General features: G+C 39.9%; 1 protein-coding gene across 4 annotated transcripts in view; it reads right to left on the reverse strand.

The window, feature by feature from the left end:
• Positions 1-22,382, reverse strand: part of PLPPR1 (phospholipid phosphatase related 1) — a 287,997-nt gene that overhangs the window by 230,043 nt on the left and 35,572 nt on the right. The window contains exon 1 of one of the 4 annotated variants that reach the window (XM_060199086.1): positions 12,501-13,167. The exons of the other annotated variants lie outside the window; for them this stretch is intronic. The gene's annotated coding sequence lies outside the window, so the exon portion shown is untranslated. Of the gene's footprint in view, positions 1-12,500; positions 13,168-22,382 lie in introns of those variants that run through there. 4 annotated transcript variants of the gene reach the window in all.

Here is a 22,382-nt window from a genome sequence, read left to right on the forward strand (position 1 = left end):
ACAGGACAAACAAAAAGAAAATAAATACCTCAAGTCCATTGTCAATACAAATTTCCTGTTATCAAATGATTTGTCATTTTAAATAGTGGCAACCTGTTTTGTTTGTTTTTGTTTTGGGCTTGGGATTGGGGTTTTGTGGGTCCTTTTGTTGTTGTTGTTCCTATTGAGAGGGTTAGAGATTTACAGAGTAGTCACTGACTCATAACTGCAGTTTCCATCATGCACCTGTTTCGGCTGTTACAAATTGTGCTGCTGTGAACATAGGTCTACACAGATCTTTGTGGATGGGTGTGTTGGGCTCCTTAGGATCTATCCCCAGGAGAGAAATTTCGGGTTCATAGGGTAGGTCCACTTTTAGCCTTCTGAGAGTTGTCCAGACATTCCTATAATGGAACAGCCCACATCTGGCTATTGAGCCAGAACGGACAAAGGGCTTGGCTGCTTTAATGGATCACAGGACAATTTGGTTAAGATGCCCCTCCACCCCAGTCTCAATATTACTTCGGTGAAGAACTGTTGACTTACAGGATTTTTGTCACACGGGCACATTTCAACATATTAAAAGCCATCCTGTTCAACTTATAGCACAAGAAGCCAGAGTAGATTCTGAGATGATCACATGAAACAAGTCCACTTTGTAGACCTGCAGTGCCTCTAGCAACATCTATTTTCAGAAACTAGTCCTAGCACACCTTCAAGGGTCCTGCCACTAATCTACTGAGGAAAGCCTGGATCTGTTTTTCCAGCAGCTATTCTCCCTCTCCCTTCTCCCCCCTCACCTCCTTGCACCCTCCCCACTGCCCTCTTCCCTCCTGTCCTCTCCCCACCCCTCCTCTCCTCAGGATAGCCATCTTTTTCAGTTATGACAGAGACTGAAAGAAATAGGGCAAGAGACGATGACGGGGGAGAGAGATGCCTGCAACCTGTTCCATCATTTGTGGAACTTTTGCCCTGTAAGTAGGGTCCAAGGGCTTGAACCTGGGTCCTTTAAATATAGTTAAGTTGTGAGGTTTACCAATTGTGTCACTGCCTAGCTACCCCCTAGCCCCCCCAGTAGCTTTCTAAAAAGATACTTATAAAGGTCTGTGCCCCACTTTTTTTTTTTCATTCCCACAGTCTTCATTGTCTTGTAATTTTGATTCCACTGTTTGGTTTTGGCTCCACGCTTAGCCTGATGAATAGAAATGGCGTTGTGTTCTGTGGATTGATCCCATTCTTTGCATCCTTAGCTCTGCTCTCCCTGGTTTATCTCCCTACTGGCCTCACAGACAGCCCTGTGAATTAATCGACTCACTGTTAATAGATGGCAACAATCCAACTTGAACTTGGCTTTCAGTAAAAGCGAAAGAGAAACCTCTTCAAAGGATATTCTAGTGCCTTATTTTCTATAATTGAAGAAAGTGTTGAAAAACCAAATTTCGTGAGTTGGGCAGTAGTATAGCGGGTTAAGCGAATGTGGTGCAAAGTGCAAGGACCAGCGTAAGGATCCCAGTTCGAGCCCCCAGCTCCCCACCTGCAGGGGAGTCGCTTCACAGGTGGTGAAGCAGGTCTGCAGGTGTCTATCTGTCTCTCCCCCTCTGTCTTCCCCTCCTCTCTCTATTTCTCTCTATCCTATCCAACAACGATGACATCAGTAACAACAATAATAACTACAATAATAAAAAAAACAAGGGCAACAAAATCGAAAATAAGTAAAATATAAAAAATTAAATAATAAAAGTGAAAATAAGTAAAATATAAAAAATTAAATAATAAAAAAGAAAAACCAAATTTCAGAAAAGGTACAGACAGCTGGACAAGGACAGTGGTGCCATCTAGACTTTCTCTCCCCTCTTCTGGGCCCTGCCTGTCTCTGTGATCCTCTCCCTTCTCACTGCAGGGGCATCCATCGTGAACATTAGTCAGCCCTAAGCTTCCCTATCAAAGCTTCCCATCGCAGAGGTGATGCAGTATTTTAACTTGAATATTAAATTTATAGAGAGCACTTGATTGGCATTAAGATGGGGAAATATCGAGTTCATGGGTTTCAAAGCAAGGCCAAGCCTACTCCAGCCCTGAGAACTGCTTCTCTGGCAGATTTTTGTTGTTGATGCTGTTTAATTGGTACACCTCTAGCAAGGTTATGCTTTCTCCAGTTTGCTTCAGACCCTAATATACCTAGGGTCATGCTGCCTGAGTTTCCCTGAAAGAAAAAAAAAATCTGTGTTTGCAGCCTAATCCAGGTTTGATTTCTTTAGGACAGGCATTAGGCCATTTTTATTTCCCTGTGTTTAGATTCCAAGACACATCTATACATGGTGAAAAAATCACTTAATGAAAAATTAGATGAGTCTTAATGTATTGTGGATCCCAACTCCTTGTCAAATGTATTGTGTGCAAATATCTCCTAATGGTTAGGGGTTTATTATTATTATTCTGTGATTATTTCTTTCAATATATGAACCTTCTGTTTTGATATATTCCTATTTGTTGATTCTTGTTTTTGCTTCTCTTGCCAGTGTGAGTTAAGTTTTCAAGCACCTGTCTGATGCAAGGTTCTGGAGTTTATTGCCTGTTTTCTTCTACATGACTTATGGCATCAGGTCTAACATTGAAGTCACTGCTCCATTCTGAGTTAATTTAGTGGATGGCATTAGTGTTCTAGTTCCCTTAGAACTCAGTGAATTCTTAGATTTTGTGAAAACTGTGATGCTTATCAAGTGGAGTTAGGGAAAGAGTGGGAAGGATATATATATGATTTTTTTTTTGTTAAGTTAGTTTGTTTTTTGGTGTAATGGAACTGGAACTCTGGTGGTTAGAGCAGTGAGTCTTTATTTTTCATTTATTTATTTTCCTTTTTGTTGCCCTTGTTGTTTTTATTATTGTTGTAGTTACTATTATTGTTGTTGGTGTCGTCATTGTTGGCTAGGACACAGAGAAGTGGAGAGAGGAGGGGAAGACAGAGATGGGGAAGAAAAGACAGACCTACTTCACCGACTGTGAAGTGACTCCCCTGCAGGTGGGGAGCTGGGGCTCGAACTGGGATCCTTACACCGGTCCTTGCGCTCTGTGCCATGCGCTTAACCCACTGCGCTACCGCCCGACTCCCAGAGCAGTGAGTCTTATGCACATACTGGAGCATAAAACTGTACCACTAAAACTTTATAGTATTATAAACCAAGATTAAATCAATAAAAGTAATATAGAGGGGGTGGGTGGTAGTGCAGCTTGTTAAGCACACATGGCAAAGTGCAAAGACCGGAAGGACCCGTCTAAGGATCCCGGTTTGCACCCCAGCTCCCCACCTGCAGGGGGTTCATTTGGCAAGCATTGAAGCAGGTTAGCAGGTGTCTGTCTTTCTCTCCCCCACTCTGTCTTCCCCATCCTATCCAACAACAACAACAATGACTATAACAACAATAACAATAACAATCACAACAAGGGTAACAAAATGGGAAAAATGGCCTCTAGGAACAGTGGATTCGTAGTGCTGGCACTGAGCCCTAGCGATAACTTTGGAGGCAAAAAAAAAAAAAAGTAATATAGAGTAAAAGTCCATTTTAAAAATCAAATTGTTAAAAAATCAATACAATACCAAAAAAAGGATTGGTGTATCTGGCTCCTCGCCGCTATGATTTCATTCTTGGTACACCCCATTCACATGCATCTAGCGGCCTAGGGACAACAGAGCTTCAAGTCTTCTCTTCTGATGGCAGGAGGTGTCACTGTGGACCTTGCTGGATGATGTACTTATATAACCCGCCGAGATCCTCAAATCTCCTTCATTAAAGCCAGATCATCACACATGCCCTTACGTTCCCATCCAGATAGACACAGAGAAGAAGAGACACCACAGCACGGGATCTTCCCTCAGTGCTTAAGGTCCTCCCATGGAGTGCCAGAGCTCCAGCCTTGACTGTCCACATAGTTATACAGCATGCGTGCTGCCTGCTATCTCTCTGGACACAGATCCTGACATTCAGCAATGCTAACAGACCCCAGTCGCTTCCAAAGGCACAGTGCAAACTATGGTGCTTCTCCGACACCCAGGAATACCTAAACATTTCTAATATTATTTTCATGTGTGAACAGATGCTAGGCATCTCACACAGGGAATGCTGAGTCGGAGTCCAGTCCCTTTAGGTAGATAGCTAAGAATAGGTTTCAGTTTTGTAACAGACAAGTACTAGAAAACTAGATATTCTGGGCAAGCATATTTTTACCTTCTGCTTTCTTCACTTATTTGCTCTACACACTGAGGGATATTAAAACATCATCTTCCTCCTGCACAAACTATAAAGATCAGTGAGGGGATATCAAGCAAGTGGAGCTCTCTTGAGGCTTAGACTTCAGTGGAATCATTCTTGTTATTATAAGGCTTGGGAATATTCTTTCTCTCTGTTATTTGAGATAATGAACCTGAGCATTAATAAATAAACAGATGAACAAGTGGACCTTTATATTCAACAAGGCACTCCTCAGTCAAATCTTCTAGCTTAAAATAGATTGAAGGATGTGTCCTGCACAGGGGGGAAACCAGTTCTCTTAAGGAGCCACTTTATCATACCATAGATAGAATTTCCAATACCATTTTGATTCAGTCTTTTATTACAGATCTACCTTGAGAAGGAGATTGATTTTTGTTAGTCCTGGAGTAAATGCTTAAAGAAGGCTTCATTACATTTATTGCAAGAGGTTCCAGCTCCTTTATGAAATGCCTTTGATTTGATACACAGGGAAAAGTAAAAGACTTCATTTACTAAGTGCTATTCTCCTCGCAGTCAATTAAGAATAACTTTTTTTTTAATGCCAGAAGCTGAGTTCTAAATCATGAATCAGTTTAACCCTACTTATTTTCTTTGTCTAGCTGTTTTTTTTTTTTTAGTATATTTTCCAAATTTGAAGATATGTCAGCTAGAAATGTGAAATTTCTCATACTTTTTTTTTTTGCCTGTAGGGTTATTGTTGGGGGCTCAGTGCCTGCACCACAGCTCCTGGCAGCCATTTCTTAATCCCCCCCCATTTTACTGGATAGGACAGAGATAAATTGAGTGAGATGGGGAGACTGAGTGGGAGAGAGAAAGACAGACACCTGCAGACCTGCTTCACTGTTAGTGAAGTGATGCCCCTGCAGGTGGGGAGTCAGGGGCTCAAACCAGGATCCTTGCACAGGTCCTTATGCTTTATACTATGTGTGCTTAACCCTGTGTGTCACCACCCCTTTCCCTGTGTTGATTTTTGATGCAATAACTACTTGTGACTATTGGGCATCTGAAAATATTTTGTGTTAAGACGGCTCTCTTGGTAGTTCCTCTTCAGGACCAATGTTCACTGTCTACTGATCAAATTCAAAATCCAGAAAAGGTTTGAGTGGCCAAGTTTCCAGTACAAATAGTAAATGATGATTTTATTTGATTGAGTTGGACTTTATAGTTAAACATAAATCAACTTAATTTTATGACAAGCATGAATACTTTAATCTGAAAAATTATCATCTAAATATGAGAGATAAAGATCTTCTCAGACATACCCAAACTCACGGTGTTTACCACTGTCACTTTATAAGAACTGCTAAAAATGAGTTTAACAACAACAACAAAAGTTTTAACACACAGTACAACCGAACCAGAAGCATAAACAATAAATATAAGAGAAATCAATAAAATATGAAAAGAGGAGGAAGATACAAACAGAAGAGCATTCAAAGGGTAGCAAGTGGACAGCAGCTTAAAACATAGTAGGTGTGTGTTTGTTTGTCACTAGGGTTGTTGCATTCGATCCTACAATCTGATTTTACTACTCCTGGTGGCTTGATTTCATTTTTTTCTTTCTTTTATTATAGAGACAGAGAAAAAAACAGAGAGGAGAAGAGAGGGATAAGGAGAGAGGAACAAAAGGAGACACCTGCAACACTGTTCCACCACTGGGAAAGGGGTTCCTAATGTTCCATCAGGAGCAACATAATGAACCCCTTGGGGACCCCATAAAACTTTGCCCTCAATGTGTATCAACAATGGTAGGGAATGTTCCATTCTCCAAAGGGAGGCTGGATAACTCACTCTACCTACCACTGGAGGAAGATGAGTCCTGAAATTAGTGCAGCCTGGAATGTTTCTAGCCGTGACCACAGAATATAAGCTCAGACCTACAGGGATGCAGAGGTTATACAGGCTCCTGTGCTGAATATGGGCCCAGATCCAATCAGTGGTTTTACAGTTAACAACATTTACATATTTTCCCCATATTTGGGAGTTACTCTCTTCCCAGATCCAGCTTTCTAGTCCTTTTTCCAACTATGACACCATCTCCCTAGACAGTACCTTGGGTCCACCTGCATATCAGATGTCAGGCACAGGCAAAAACTAATAAAGTCACAAACCCCTTGGAATATACCTAAAATAGACCTACTAGCTATTTCTAAAACAGAGACTCCAAATCTTCAACTGCAATAATCCAGCCTTTAGGTTCATGATTAATGAACAATTTATATGGCTTTATATAAATTTTTATATAAATTTTCAGCCACCAGGTTCCAGATGCTACCATGATGCCAACCAGACTTCCCTGGGCAGAGGACCCCACCAATGTGTCCTGGAGCCCTGCCTCCCCAGACCCTTGGCCCCCTAGGGAAAGAGAGAGACAGGCTGGGAGTATGGATTGACCTGTCAATGCCCATGTTCAGCAGGGAAGCAATTACTGAAGCCAGACCTTCCACCTTCTGCATCCCATGATGACCTTGGGTCCATGCTCCCAGAGGGATGAAGAGTAGGAAAGTTATCAGGGGAGGGGATGGGATATGGAATTCTGATGGTGGGAGTTGTGTGGAGTTGTAACCCTCTTATCCTATGGTTTTGTCAGTGTTTCCTTTTGATAAATAAATTAAAAAAAAAGGTTTGGGGGATAGAGACAGAGATAGAGACAAAGGGACAAAGGGTTAGGGTTAGGGTCACTCTTTCAAAGAAGTGACTTCACAAACACCATATAGGAGACAGTCTGCCAGGACACAAAGAGACACAAACATTTCACACACAACATTGGGTAGTAGGATAAAGAAGAAATAAGATGTTACCAACTCCAACTCACATGATACAGTTTTCTCCCAGTGAAGGACAAGAGAATGTTTCTTTTTTTTTTTTTTTTTTATTTCACAGGCTATTTTGGAGGGGTCTTGAAATGCTCAATTGTGTTTTTTTTTCTTTTAATTTTTATTCTGGTTTATAAATTCCAAGGATGAGAAAATAATTGAAAGTGAAAGATAAAAGAAACTTTTTCTAGTCATTATTCTACACTAGTCCATCTGAGTGCTAGTGTTCTTTTTAATTATTCATTTTTATTAGTGATTTAATATTGATTTACAAAATTATGAGATAACAGACATAATTCCACATGGTTCTCACTATCTGAGTTCTGTGTCGCTATTTTCTCCATTGGAAACTGTATTAGTTTTCCCAAGGCCACAGATATGGGTTGAGTATTATTTCTTTTTTTTTGTTTGTTTGTTTTTTTTTTAATTTTTTAAAATATTTATTTTATTTATTTATTCCCTTTTGTTGCCCTTGTTGTTTTATTGTTGTAGCTATTATTATTGTTGTCATTGGATAGGACAGAGAGAAATGGAGAGAGGAGGGGAAGACAGAGAGGAGGAGAGAAAGATAGACACCTGCAGACCTGCTTCACCGCCTGTGAAGCGACTCCCCTGCAGGTGGGGAGCCGGGGTTCGAACCGGGATCCTTATGCCGGTCCTTGTGCTTTGCGCCACCTGCGCTTAAACTGCTGCGCTACAGCCCGACTCCCTGAGTATTATTTCTATAACTATTTATCTATACTTATACATATAGATTTACCCATTTTTTTCCCTATGGTCCTACCTTCTTTTCAATAGATTTTTTTTTTTAAAGCAGGATCTACCACTATTGGTGGGCATTTTTTTTTCTTTTCTATTTTATTTGATAGGGCAGAGAGAAATTGAGAGGGAAGGGTATGATAGAGAGGGAAAGAGAAAGATAAGTCTCCTGCAGACCTTTTTCACTACTCATCAAGTGTCTGGTCCCCGTCTCTCCCCCCCTTTCCTCCCCCCCACAGGTGGAAAGCAAAGGCTAAAACTCTAGTCCTTGTCCTTGTGAGTAGTAATGCGTGTGCTCAACCAAGTGTGTGACTGACTGGTCCCTGATCCATACCTACTAAACAAGAAGTTGGAAGAATGGATTGTTGCTTGTTAGGCTACAGAGTCACTGTCCATCTGGCTGGCAGCTACTCCTATTTTTTTTAAAATAATTCCCAGGCACTAAGTGACTTGATCTAAGGGATTACTCTTTAACATCTAAACATACATCAATGAGAGCTCTGCATTTGCTTAAAACTGCATATATTTTTTAACTATACAAAGAAAAGAGTATGCTTGCTCCACCAGTAATAGCGGAGCCTTACAAAAGCGATGTCAGTCAAGTTAGAATCCATGCTTTCGCTCCTCTTTCTTTATCAATTCAGCTACTCACAGGCTTCAGTGGATTCCCCTGATAATGCATTTTAACATCGACCAGAGTCAGGAGACTCCTGCTATTATCTAATCTCCATTCCACTATCTGAAAATTAAATACACATCTGAAACAGAAGCAGAATTAGACAGTATCAATATGTAACACAGAAAGTAAAAAAACAAAAATTAAATCCATGACTTTTTAATGGGCAAATATATAAATAGAGATACCATACTTCATATATCTCTCCATTCCATCCAAACCAATTAGGAAATTAGAAAGGAAGAAATAAGTTTAATAGCACTCATGATTTAAAATAGTGAATTAAACCCACATATTCAATTCTGCTACCTCTCAAATCCCATTAAATCGGAAGTTTGTTTGTTTGTTTTTTAACTGTACTTGCTTACTAACTAGGGAAAGAGAAAGAGAATCAGAGCATCACTCTGGCATATGTAGTATTAGACACCATCTGGGGACCTCACATTTAGAGGGTCAGTGCCCTCCCTGCTGTGACACTTCCTAGGACATAAGTGAAACATCATCTAACAAACAAATTCACAAAGAAAAATGACACAGGAGACAATAAGCCAAAATGTCATAGTAGCTGGTTTAGTTTGTGCACCATATGACTTGCATGCCTGAGACCCTGGGTTCATTCCTGGCACCATGTATGTCAAAGAAGAGAAATACTCTGCCTTCCCCACCCCCACCCCCACCCCAAACACCACACACACACACACACACACACACACACACACACACACACAAATAAATCTTCATTCTAAAATTCTAAATAATGTTTAGGAGGGGCCATGTGATGGTGCATCTAGTTGAGTGCACATATTACTATGTGCAAGGGCCCAGGTTCAAGCCCTTGGTCCCCACTTATGGGGGAAGCTTCACAAGTGGTGAAGCAGGGCTGCAGGTATCTATCTATCTTATCTATCTGTCTGTCTGTCTATCTATCTATCTATCTATCTATCTATCTATCTATCTATCTATCTTATTCCTCAATTTCTTTTCATTCTATCAAATAAAAAAATAAAGAATATTATGGGCTAGAAATTGGATGGATGGGTGGATGGCAAAACTGTTCACAAAGCAGCATGGGAAGGCAAGACACAGTCTGTATTTCATCACAGGACTGTCAGTCAGTTCAGAAAACAAAGGTGCCAATGACTTTTGGAAAGGGGGTGAGAAGGTAAGGCTAACTAACAGCAGAAGAAATGGTTAAAAGAGTGTTTAGGAAGCAGCTGTTCTCTGCCTCCCCCCAACACCGCTCTTTTGCAAGACTGGCATAGAACCATCAGGGCATTTTACAAAAGGCGACACCTCCTGGGGGCCAAACAGTGGAGCACTGGGTTGAACACATATTACCAAGCAGAAGAACCCAGATTCTAGCCCCTCTCCCTCAACTCCTCATCTACAGGAGGATGCTTCATAAACAGTGAAGCAGGTCTGCAGGTGTCTTTCTCTCTTGCTATCTTTCCCTCCCTTCTTAATTTCTCTCTGTCCTATCAAATTAAATAGGAGAAAAAAAAAGGAAAAATTGTTTGCTGGGAGCCATCTACTCATAGTCCCAGCATCAAGCCATAGTGAAAACCCTGGTGAAAATAAAAAATGAAAATAGTTTCTTCTGCATGTTTCAATCCAATTTTCCCAGCACCATTTATTGGTGTTTTCCTTTCTCTATTCATTAGTTTGGGCCTCCTTATCAAGACTTAGATGTCCATAAGTGTGGGGGTTTATTTCTGGCTTTTCAATTCTATTCCACTGATCCGTGTATCTCTTTTTATTCTAGTAACAGGCAATTTTGATTACAATGGCTTTACAGTACAGTTGGAGATCTGTGAGTGTGATGCCTCCATTTCTGTTTCTTTTTCTCAAGATTGTTCTGGTGATTCTAGGTGTTTTCTAATTCCAGGTAAATGTAATTTTTGTTTTATACTCTTAAAGAAAATTGGTGAGACCTTGATGGATATCACATTAAATCTGTATAAGGCTCCAAGTAGAATATTCATTTTGATGATGTTAATTCTTCTAATCCATGTGCATGGGATATCTTTCCACTTTTTTGTATCATTTTCTACTTCCTTGAATAGCAATTCATAGTTTTCAGTAAACAAGTCTTTCACTTCTTTGGTTAGGTTTATTCTTAGACATTTTATTAATTTTGCTGTAATAGTGAATGGGAGTGATTTCTGGATATCTGTTCATTATTTTAGCATCTATGTTCATCAGAGATATTGGTCTGTAGTTTTCTTTCTTTATTGGTCCCTATCTGCTTTAGGGTGATGTGGGCCTCTACAGGACCCTGCCCTCAATGTAGAACAACAATGGTAGAGTCTGGACCAAACTACTCTGCCACTTGAGGAAGTCTGGTCCTGAAATGAGTGCAGCCTAGAATGTTCCTAGCAGTGACCATGGACTGTGAACTCAGACTGACAGGGATGCAGAGGTTACACAGGTTCCTGTGGTGAATAAGAATAGACATGGGCCCTAGACTAGATAGATGGGGTTTACAATTAATGGTATTTATATACTTCCCTCATGTTTTGGAGCTACTCTCTGCCCTGATGCAGCTTTCTAGTGCTATTCTTAACTCTGACACCATCTTCCCAGACAATACTTTTAGCCCACCTGCATGTTAGTTATCAGGCTAAAGCAAAAACTACTGAAGTCATGGGCCCCTTGAAATATATTTAAAATAGACTCCCTATCTTCTTCCCACACAATGACCCTTAGCTCATCTGATCTATTCTTACCTTTAGATTCCTGTTTATTAAATATTTTGACCTACTTTATTCCATACCACTTTTCAGCCACCAAATTGCAGATGCTATCATGACACCTTCCTGACTTCCTTGTGCAGATAACCTCACCAATGTGTCCTGGAACCTCACTTCTCCAGAGTCCTACCCCACTAGGAAAAAAACAGGCTAGGGTTGTGAATGGACCTACCAACAACCATATTCAGTGGAGAAGCAATTACAGATGCTAAAAATCCCACCTTCTGCACCCCATAAAGAATGTATTTACTTCTCTGTCCTATTAGAGTAAATAAATAAGATTTTTTTAAAAAAGAATTTTGATCCATACTCTTAGAGGGATTAAAGAATAGGTAAGTTTCCAATGGAGGGGGTGGAATACAAAACTCTGGTGTGGGAATTATAAGGAATTCTACCCCTCTTATCCTACAATCTTGTTAATCATTATCAATTCATTAGTAAAAAAATTAAAAGTAGGGACTTCTGGGAGATGTGGCCATGGAATAACTGGGACCAAATCACCTCTCCTCCCAAAACAACATATAAACACAAGAGACCCAATTGAAGTCATAATCTACAGCTGGAAGTTCTGCAGCCTCAGGTGGGTGCTCCCGTGCTATTGGGGTAAAAAGGGACCCAGGAACGAGCTGAAGAACATCAAATTCAAAGCAGAACTCTGGGCTGTATGGGCTGAGCTACACCATTTTGGTGATTTCACTTTAAGTACAGCAAGCAAGTAACATTTTTCCTAGTGCCGGAAGAAAAGAGATAGGGGCTTAAAATCTCTCAATCTTTGACTCAGGGGTTTTTTAGCCTTCTGAATTTAAGGCAAGGACACAATATAAATCAGGGTATTTGTGAACACAACACAGCCCAAAGCAACCACTGCTGATCCCCTAGAGATACGATAGCACTGCCTATTGTCATCAATAACCAGCACAAAAAAATGTGCAAGCAGAGAAACAGAAATAAACAGCCAACTATGCTGTATCAGCCAGACAGAAATGAAACAAGAAATCCAAGGAATTAGAGACTTAGAGAGACTCTCAGAAACAGACTACACAGAGTTCATTATGAGGACTCTCCAAGAATTTAAGCAAGAATTAAAAGAGCATGTTGCTATGGAATTAAAGCACACAAGAGAAGAACATGCAGCAGAGTTCACTAAGAATCTTCATATCTTGAATGAAGAACTTCAGTCAGAACTACAGGGAATAAAAGACACTCTAAATGCAATCCATACCCAGGTAGAAGGCTTAGGAAGTAGACTTACACATTCAGAAGAAATCATTTCCAATCTAGAAGATATGGCCAGCCCACTATTTCCATTTGAAGACGAGGGAGAGGAATAGTTCAGAAAAGACTGAAGCAACTCTCTGTGAAACTGCAGACTCCTTCAAAAGAGCAAATATAAGAGTGATAGGTATGTCTGAGAAGGAGGACAAGGCCAAAGGCCCAGAATCCATTTTCAGAGCAATTTTAGCTGAGAACTTCCCTCATTTAGGAAACCATCAGAACATTCTAATTCAAGAGGCAGAACAATCACCCAGATTTATAAATACAAAAAAAAAAAAAAAAATCAGTGCCTAGGCACATTACTGTAAAACTACCAAAGTCAAAAACAAAGAAAACATTTTGCTGGCTGCTAGTGAGACAGAAGAAGTTATATACAAAGGCAGAGCTATAAGACTTTCATCAGATTTCTCTTCAGAAACTCTAGAGGCAAGGATAAAGTGGAATGACCTATTCAAAGTTCTAAAGGAGAGGAAATTTCAGCCATGAATATTGTACCCTGCAAAATTACCCTTCAATATGAGGAAGAAATGAAGGTTTTCTCAAATATTCAAGAACTAAAGGAATTTCACACAATCAACCCCACCTTATAACAACTACTGAACCAAGTCCCACAACAATGGAGGAAACAAAGGAATACACATTGCAAATACCAAGTTGCAGATGTTACCATGATGTCAACCTGACTTCTCCAGACAGACAACCTCACCAATGTACCCCGGAACCCCACATCTCCAGAGCCCTTCCCTAGTAGGGAAAGATAGGGAGAAGCTGTGAGTATGGATAAACCTGTCAATGTCCATCGGAGAAGCAATTACAGAAACCAGACCTTCCACTTTCTGCTCCCCATAATGATCATGGGGCCATGCTCCCAAAGAGAAAATAGGAAAAAATAGGAAAGCTTCCAATGGAGGGGATACTCTGGTGGTGGGAAATGTGTGGAATTTCACCCCTCTTATTCTATGGTCTTGTTGATATTTTCTATTTTATAAATAAATTAATTTTTTTTTATTTAAGAAAGGATTAGTGAACAAAAGCATAAGGTAGGAGGGGTACAACTCCACACAATTCCCAACACCCAATCCCCATAACCCACCCCCTCCCATGGTAGCTTTCCCATTCTCTATCCCTCTGGGAGCATGGACCCAGGGTCGTTGAGGGTTGCAGAAGGTAGAAGGTCTGGCTTCTGTAATTGCTTCCCCGCTGAACATGGGCGTTGACTGGTCGGTCCATACCCCCAGTCTGCCTCTCCCTTTCCCTAGTAGGGTGTGACTCTGGGGAAGCTGAGCTCCAGGACACATTGGTGGGGTCTTCAATCCAGGAAAGCCTGGCCAGCATCCTGGTGGCATCTGGAACCTGGTGATTGAAAAGAGAGTTAACATATGAAGCCAAACAATTTATTGAGCAATCATGGATCCCAATCTTGGAATAGTGGAGAGGAAGTGTTAGGGAGGTACGCACTGCAAACTCTAGTATAGTCCTGCTTTCAGGTATATATTTTGCAGTAGTTTATGGATACGTGTGCACATAAGCTCTCTCTCACAGAAACTGGTGTATATCTAGGTTATGGGACTTTGTTAGAAAGTGAACTACCTGAGATGAAATTAGAGTGTACTATTAAAGGAAAGGTCTCACCCGAGTAATGAAGCTGAAGGGTTGTCATTCCACACGTGAAGTCTCTGGATACATTCTGAGGTGAAGCATGTTGAGGTAGCAATCGTTGCTTTGGTTAGGTTGTGATCGGCAGATGCAATGTTATTTGGTTTGGATTGGGAGATGCATACGGGAAAGTGGGCCCTATCCAAGGGTTCCAGGACTGGGGGAAGTAGGGGCTCTATAGTGAAGATGTGAGGTTCCTGCTGTCTTAGGGTTCAAAAAGACAATCAATAGTTAATATTATCATCACATTATTTGTTAATTGGGTTAACTTTGAAAAGTCCCTTTGTTATGGTTTGCTGGACAGTACCCAGTATCTTGTATATAGCTGTGCTATTGATAAATTAAATTTTTAAAAAAGAAAAGAAAGGAATAGATGTTGGAGCATAGAAAAATTGCCAAATATATATAACTAGAGATAGATAGCTATAGGAATAATAGTCAACCTGTATCTGTAACCTTGGGAGAACTGCTGTAGTTTCCAATGGAGGGAATGGTGACACAAAATTTTGGTCATGGGAATGGTGTAGAATTATACCCATGTTATCTCTTAATTTTGTAAATCAATAATAAATCACTAATAAAATTTTTAAAAATAGTAAAATAAAATGAAAACAATAAAGGCAATATCTCCTGTCATATGAAGAAGAATAGTTATACCTGAAGGGGCTCTGGAAAAATAGTACATCCTCTTAAAACTTCACCAGGCATATCACTGAAAGAGAGGGATGTTAAGGAGCACGGGACACATGTCATGTATAAGGGTGTAGCTGAAATTTTTTTCTAGAATACTTTCAGGTCACCCATTATAAAATTCATAAATATCTAGTGGGACTGTATGTAAGGATGGTTAAGTTACTATTCTAGGAATCATATTTTTACGCACGCGCGCACGCGCGCGCACACACACACACACACACACACACACACACCTGGGCTGATATCCAGTGTTACAAGAGGCAGCTAGTATGATAATTAATAGCTGTCCTAGTTACATTCCACAGCTAAAACCAACTGTTCACTTGAACTAGAAGTTTTGCCCTACTTACGATATTAGTACCCAAAGACAATTAATAACAGGTTTTTGTTTCCATGAGTGTCTTTGAATTTCAGTTACCTGACATCTCCCTGTAAGGAATCACCATTTGCATTTTCAGGTCCCCCAGACTTCTGGAATTCAGGCATGAGACTGAACACAATTATCCTTCACAGTGAAAGTAAACAGAGCTTGGCATGAATTTGCTAATTGTTCTCTCCTGCTGAGCTATAATTTTTTGTCAGAAAAGATAGAAGAAAGAGAAAGTAGCAATTTGTCCATTCTTCTCAAATAGTCCCAAGTTATTTCCTCAAAGTCTAATTCACATTATTTCACTAACCTGCTTATAGCCATCCAATGAAAAATAAGACTCATATTTCTCATCATGACAAACAAGGTTCCAGGTCACTGATTTTCAAGCTTGAATACACAAGCATGAAATATGCAAAGGGTTGGTTAAAGTACAGACAGACCAAACCTCTGAGCCTCTGCTTTGGCAGCTCTTGGTGGGGACTGGGAATATGTCTAACTTTCAGACTGTCTCGTGATGCTGCTGGCTGGTGGTGCATGCACTAAAATGAAACCCCTCTACCTGCTCAGGTGTTTGTCAGCTTTCTAGCTTCATCTCTTAACACTCACTTTGTTGCTCATAGGTTTAAGTCACTCTGGCCTCAGACTGTAGGTAATCTAATATTTGGGGAAAAAATGTTAGTGTTGTAAATTCTTTAGAAATTTAAACCCAGTGTCAGAAATTACCTCCAATCTTAGATCAGATCAATCAGAATCAACTGGTCCTGTACCTAAGGTATTTGTAAATAGCATTAAATGGCATAAATCATGGTGAGGTCTTGTATGGTACAGCAAATCCTAATCATGGGGTTTTAAAAGTAAACCAAGCTCCCAAATGCCTTGGTTATAATAATAATTATTATTATTATCTATTGCCTCCTTAAACTCTAAGACAGCGAGCAACCTTCCTTATTCTCTCCAAAATCCATATTGCAGGAGACCACCTGGAACTGAAACAAGACAGGACTAGGACTACTTTGTGAACCCACCAGATCACCAGAGCATCCAGAGACCACAACTCTGCCCAGATCTCCAACTCTACCCAGTTGAGAAACTTCTCTAAAAAACAAGGAATATCAAAGATCACCTGAGAATGCAACAAGACAAGCCTGGGGCTACTTTGGGAATTCACCAATTCACCAGTGGGTGAAAACACGTGTGGCTCATGGACAGAGAAGAGCCTAAGGACAGACTCCTGGGGCTAAAGCCTGTTTCTACTCCCAAGCGGCTGGTAACAGTACAGCAGTTTGCTGGTTGAGGCACTACCTCCAGTCTATTTTTACCAACAAAAAGACTGCTGAAGGGAGGAGAGGACTCCCCTAAGACTCACCAAATGCAACTGTGAGTCTCCAATGCCACTGCCCTCAGAGGCTGGAGCAGCAATGGGGAGGCCCTGTGCTGATATGGAGGGTGGGCAGAGAACTGACAGGGAAACTCAGGAGATTTACACCCCAGTGGTCTAGAGGTGGGGCTGTATAGTGGGAGCCTTTCCACATTGTTCTCCTGATGAGAATATGGTGAATAATTGCCTCAGACCCTATAGACTATAAACGGAACTTTGTTTAGATACTCACAGGACCCATCAGTGCTGCCTGGCTTGGCTTTGGCTGCTGGCAGAGAAGCTGAACTGAGCCCAGAGCTGTGGATCCTTGGGGTGGGGATCTCTTTGCATAACCACTGTACTATCTCTCCCCTACCTTGCTTTATCTCTTGGTCAGCAATATATTAACAGCAACACAGTAATGGTAGGGGACTTAAACATCCCACTCTCTCAACTTGAAAGATCATCCAGGCAGAAAATCAATAAAGAAATGAGAGAGCTAAATGAATAGATATATAATCCAGAACTATTGGACATTTTCAAAATAAAAATGGTGATTTCACCATTTTCAGCCCATCTTGGATGGAGCTTGAAATCATGTTAAGTGAAAATAACTTAGAAACAGGATGAATATGGGATGATCTTCATTCACAGAAGTTGAAAAACAAGAACAGAAGAGAAAACACTAAGCAAAACTTAGACTGGAGTTGGTGTATTACACTAAAGTAAAAGACTCCGGGGTGGGTGGGTGGGGGTTCAGTTCAGGTCCTGGAACTGGATGGCAGAGGACCTAGTGAGGGTTGTATTGTTGGGTGGAAAATGAGAAATGTTATGCATGTACAAACTATTGTATTTACTGTCAACTGTAGAACATTAATCCCCCCAATACAGAAATTTAAAAAATAAAATAAAATCCATATTTCTCCCAGTTCTGGAGCCTCTGGGATTTGTTTTTCTTGACACTTCTCCTCTTGATCCCCTACCCTGCCTCTCCTGACTTCGAACATATCAATGCCACCATTTTACTTTGGACTGTATCTAGAAACATCAAACTCAAGACGTCAGCCTTCCAGTTCGAATAATCTGGTGAGACCTTTCCTAACACATGGGACTACCTTACCTAGTTCCATTTCAAAATGGTGCCCTCCCTAACAAAGTTACAGACTCTTGATATAGACCAGGACGGGGAACGTGTGGACATGTATCTGTAAGTTAGAAGAAAATATATTCTTCAAAGGAAAAGGGCTCAATAGTCTGTTGTGATTAGACTAAGACTTATGAGCTCACCAAGCAAGTAGAAGGAACTCAAGTCTTCTCTCTGACCCTCAATCCCTCAAGCTTGTTCCAGTTCAGGACTTCCGCACTTGTTCTTTTTGCCTAAATGTGTTCGCACCTTGATCTTAGAAGGGCTTCACAAGCACCCTAGCAAAAGGAACTCTGCTTGCCACCTGTGGATTGATATCATCACTCTTTCATTTTTCATCACTGGCATTTATTGCCATCTGAAGCTATGTGATAACCATTTCCTTTCACATTCACTCTTCCCTCCTGAGAGGAAGTGCCATGTGGGCAGGAAATTCCTCTGCCTTACTGGTTTATATGTACCATTTAGAGAAAATGACAAATAATTTTCAAATATACCGGCTTGTGATAAAGGCCAAGATCTACGGTTTGAGTTTTCTCATCATGATCCAGACAAGCACCTAACAACTCTACATCAGTTGGACTCTTTTCACTACATTCACCCAGGAACCTTTTGTTTCTCATGTCATCCGTAATTAGAAGATTTATTCCACACATCATTTGTAATTGGAAAATGAGGCCAAGAGGTATAATTTAGTACAAAGCTGTTGGTGCAATGTCAGTTATGCTAAGAAGGGACATAGAGAGAGTAGCCTTGCTCTAACAAAGAAAACCAAGCGATTTTGTTAAAGGGGCAATGGTATTGTGAACACACTAAACGCCTTTTAAAATGAAGCAAAACTAAAATGGATTTTGCTGTACCACTCTGCAAGAGCAGGCAGATAACACTTGCTAAGTCACCAAGCTACCAACCGAAAAAAGGAAATGCTGACTGGCACTGTATTTTAAAATGCTGTTAGACCCACTTGAATACTTCAATTCAAACTAAAGAAAATATCTGTTTCTTTTCTTAGATATTGTATTATTTAACAACTGCTTATTCTCCAGTTCTCAGAAGAAAAAAAAATCTTCATGTTCACACTACTCATCTGAGCAGTTTCTCACCACTGTTGGCCATGAGGGTTTATTTGAGGGTGTTGCTTTATGTTTGGTTAACATTCCGTGTCTCACAGCGATCTCGCTTAATTTCTTTTGGTTGAAAAGGCAAGTAAAACACTGCACTTTAGAATCAGATCCCAGTTGGGGGTTTCTGAATGGTACTTCATAATCTTGAGTCTGTAATTCTGCATCCGGATAGTTACTGGACTGAATGTATTTTGCATTATCTGGACTTTTTCTGGCTACTTGATGAGTACTTCAAAACTTGTCCTCTACTCAGCATATACATTAATTCCTCTTGTGACAATGCGAAACCTTACAGAATACTTAATCGCTAAGTGATGTTCACAGGTACAATGAATTAATGACCAATCAAGCAACTAAAAAAAACAGAAGCGCACCATTCTATTTAGAAAACAAATCTCTGTTTCCACTGTGGATGACTAGCTAACAATCTCAGTGAAAAGATTTTCTTTAAGAATAAACAGAACCTTGACATTTATTCAGAGAGATGAACATTTGTAAACCTGTTACTACAAATGGGCTATCATATGACATGGAGGAAAAAAAGTCATTAATTAGCTGGTTTATCTTGATGAGCTGCTTTATTTCTCTGGATCTCAATTTTCTTTTGAAGGCAGGTTAGGAAGTTAAGACAATGAGAACCAAAATCCCATGCTGCAATAGTAGATCCAATTCTTACAACTTCTTCCAAGAAAGAAAATGCTACATTCCATCTTACAGTTGATGGATGCCACAGTTAATCATTTAAACTGAAAAATAACGCAAGCATTTAACAAACCATCAAACTAATGTCTCGCACTGGATTGATATGTGACAACTTGGGATGCCATGCTCACTTTCCTTGGTCTACCAGTCCATCACCACGGATTTCACAGTTGGGTCTGGATTGAAATTTCAGAGCAATTATTTGTTATGATGGTAAGGTCTCAAATTGTACTTTTGTTTTCCTTCTTTCTTTCTTTTTTTATTCTAGTTTTATTTCTTTGGGACAGAAATCATACCTGACCTAGGGGTCCTTTCTTTTATAATTTGATATGCGACAGAAGTCATACCTGACCCGCAGACCCTTTCTTTTATAATTTGATAGTATAGTGATGTATGTGTTTAGAATATCGTCACATAGTAATGAGATATTAATATTCATGACTTCCTCTCCACAAAACAGATTCACATAGGTTAGCGCCGTCTGCTTCAGTGCAGATATACAAGCATGAACCAGGGTGTGGAAATATCTGTATGAAACAACTTAACTCAGGGTGAAACAGATAATCTACTTTTCTTCTTCAAGCTGAACACATTGTAAAAATGAAGCAAAACAAAAGTCAAGTGTGAAAAGGATTTTAATTGAAGAATATAGTAGATTGCCAATCATCAAAGCCCACAGGAAAACACAAGGCTAATCTTATTAAGGTTATCTGGTTCTGTGGTAAGAACCAGCCCCTAGAAACCCACAGTTTTGCAATCAATTTCTCTGCCAAGGGAACTTCATTTATTCAGCCTAATGAGCTGAAGGGAGACACGGGACTGGAAATAATATGTAAGCATTTTTTTTAACTGAAAATGTAAATGATCCAGGTTACACAAACCAATAGGTTGGTTCATTCTTAATGAAATATGTAAATTTCTTCTGCAAGTGGTCCTCAGAAGTTGTCAATTGAAGAGAATCTTTTTCCTCCCTGATTAGTGGTCCTTTGCCTAAGACCCTTCACTGTAGACTCAGTGAGATGAAACACATGCTGTGCACAGCTGCCTCAATTTATGCAATAGTTCTGCTATAAAACAAATTGTGGCTCAAAGTCCTGTATCCATGAACTACAGCTGAATTGGAAGTTCCTTTGAGAAATAACCCAGCAAAAATAGACTTATAAATGATTCCCACACTAGACAAATATGCCATGATTTATGACTGTGAGCCTAGACCTATTCCTTGATAATTGTCTTTGTTATATCCATATAATAATAGTACTTAGCTTTTGTGTTATATGGTATTGTACTACATACATTAACCCACAGAACAACGTCAAAAATATATGTGTGTGTATGTGAAAAAGATGAAGTTTTTTTCTTAATCATTTGCATATACATGGCATAGTGGTTTTTTTTTGTTTTGTTTTGTTTTTGCCTCCAGGGTTATCGCTGAGGCTCAATGCCTGCACTAGAAGTCCACTGCTCATTTTCTCCATTTTGTTTCTATTGTTGTTGTTGGATAGAACCGAGAGAAATAGAAAGAGGAAGGGAAGACAGAGAGGGGGAGATAAACATAGACACCAGCAGACCTGCTTCACCGCTTGTGAAGCGACCCTCCTGCGGCTTGAGCTGGCCCTTCCACTTCGTGCCATGTGTGCTTAACTTACTACACTACTGCCCAGCCCCCTATGCATTTTTTTTAATCCCTTAGTAAATCAATGAAGATTTCCAGTGTACATATTGGGTTATATGATTTCTTTAATTTTTAACTAAGAGTGCACATGAATGGTGAAGCTATTTTCTCTAATAGAACATCAGGAAATAACAGTTTTCATATTGATATGAGTGTCTCAACTCTGAATTTTCTTACAAGTTACAACAACTTTGTTGTTGATGTTGCTCTTTCGTATTTATTTATTTGGGGATTAATGGTTTACAGTCAATAGTAAAATACAATAGTTTGTACATATATAACATTTACACATAACAATACAACCCCCACTAGGACCTCCTTTGCCCTTATGTTCCAGAGTTACAACAAGTTTTTAATCTCATTTTAAAAAATTTTTTATTCCCTTTTGTTGCCCTTGTTGTTTTATTGCTGTAGTTATTATAGATGTCATCGTTGTTGGATAGGACAGGAAGAAATGGAGAGAGGTGGGGAAGATAGAGAGGGGGAAAGACACCTGCAGACCTGCTTCACCACATGTGAAGCGACTCCCCTGCAGTTGCGGGGCATGGGTTCGAACCAGGATCCTTACGCCGGTCCTTGCATTTTGCACTGCCTGTGCTTCACCTGCTGTGCTACTGCCGGACTCCCTTTAATCTCATTTTTAAATAGAAAGTTCATGTTGAAAACCCAAATATTAGCATGTGATCTTAATGCATATGATGTAAAGATCTTTTTTATCAAGATAATCACATTTAGAAATTTTGTTCTAGTTTGCATATACCATATGCCACCAACCTGGCCCCTAGTTAACCTTAATTATATTTCACGTTCATTATAATTGCAGAGTCTGACTATTTTGACACCAAACACAATTCTCAGGGAACACTGCTAGACTATTATTTCCCAGTCTCCCATACAGTTGATGGGAACGAGGTGACTGGATTCTAAATAACAAAATGCTCGTGGAAGTGTGGTCACTTTCTTCTAAAGTATCTTCCCTTTTTATTTCTTTTTGTTTTGCAATATAGTATCTAGATGAAGAAGGCTTCAAAGACTGAGAGGATAATGAAGCCGCCATGCATGAGAAGGATAGGGAGCATGGACCACAATTCAGATATAAACCTTCTAACCTAAAAATCATCCTTGGCCTCTTACA

This window comes from Erinaceus europaeus, chromosome 10, assembly GCF_950295315.1.
Source record: "Erinaceus europaeus chromosome 10, mEriEur2.1, whole genome shotgun sequence".
NCBI lineage: Eukaryota > Metazoa > Chordata > Mammalia > Eulipotyphla > Erinaceidae > Erinaceus > Erinaceus europaeus.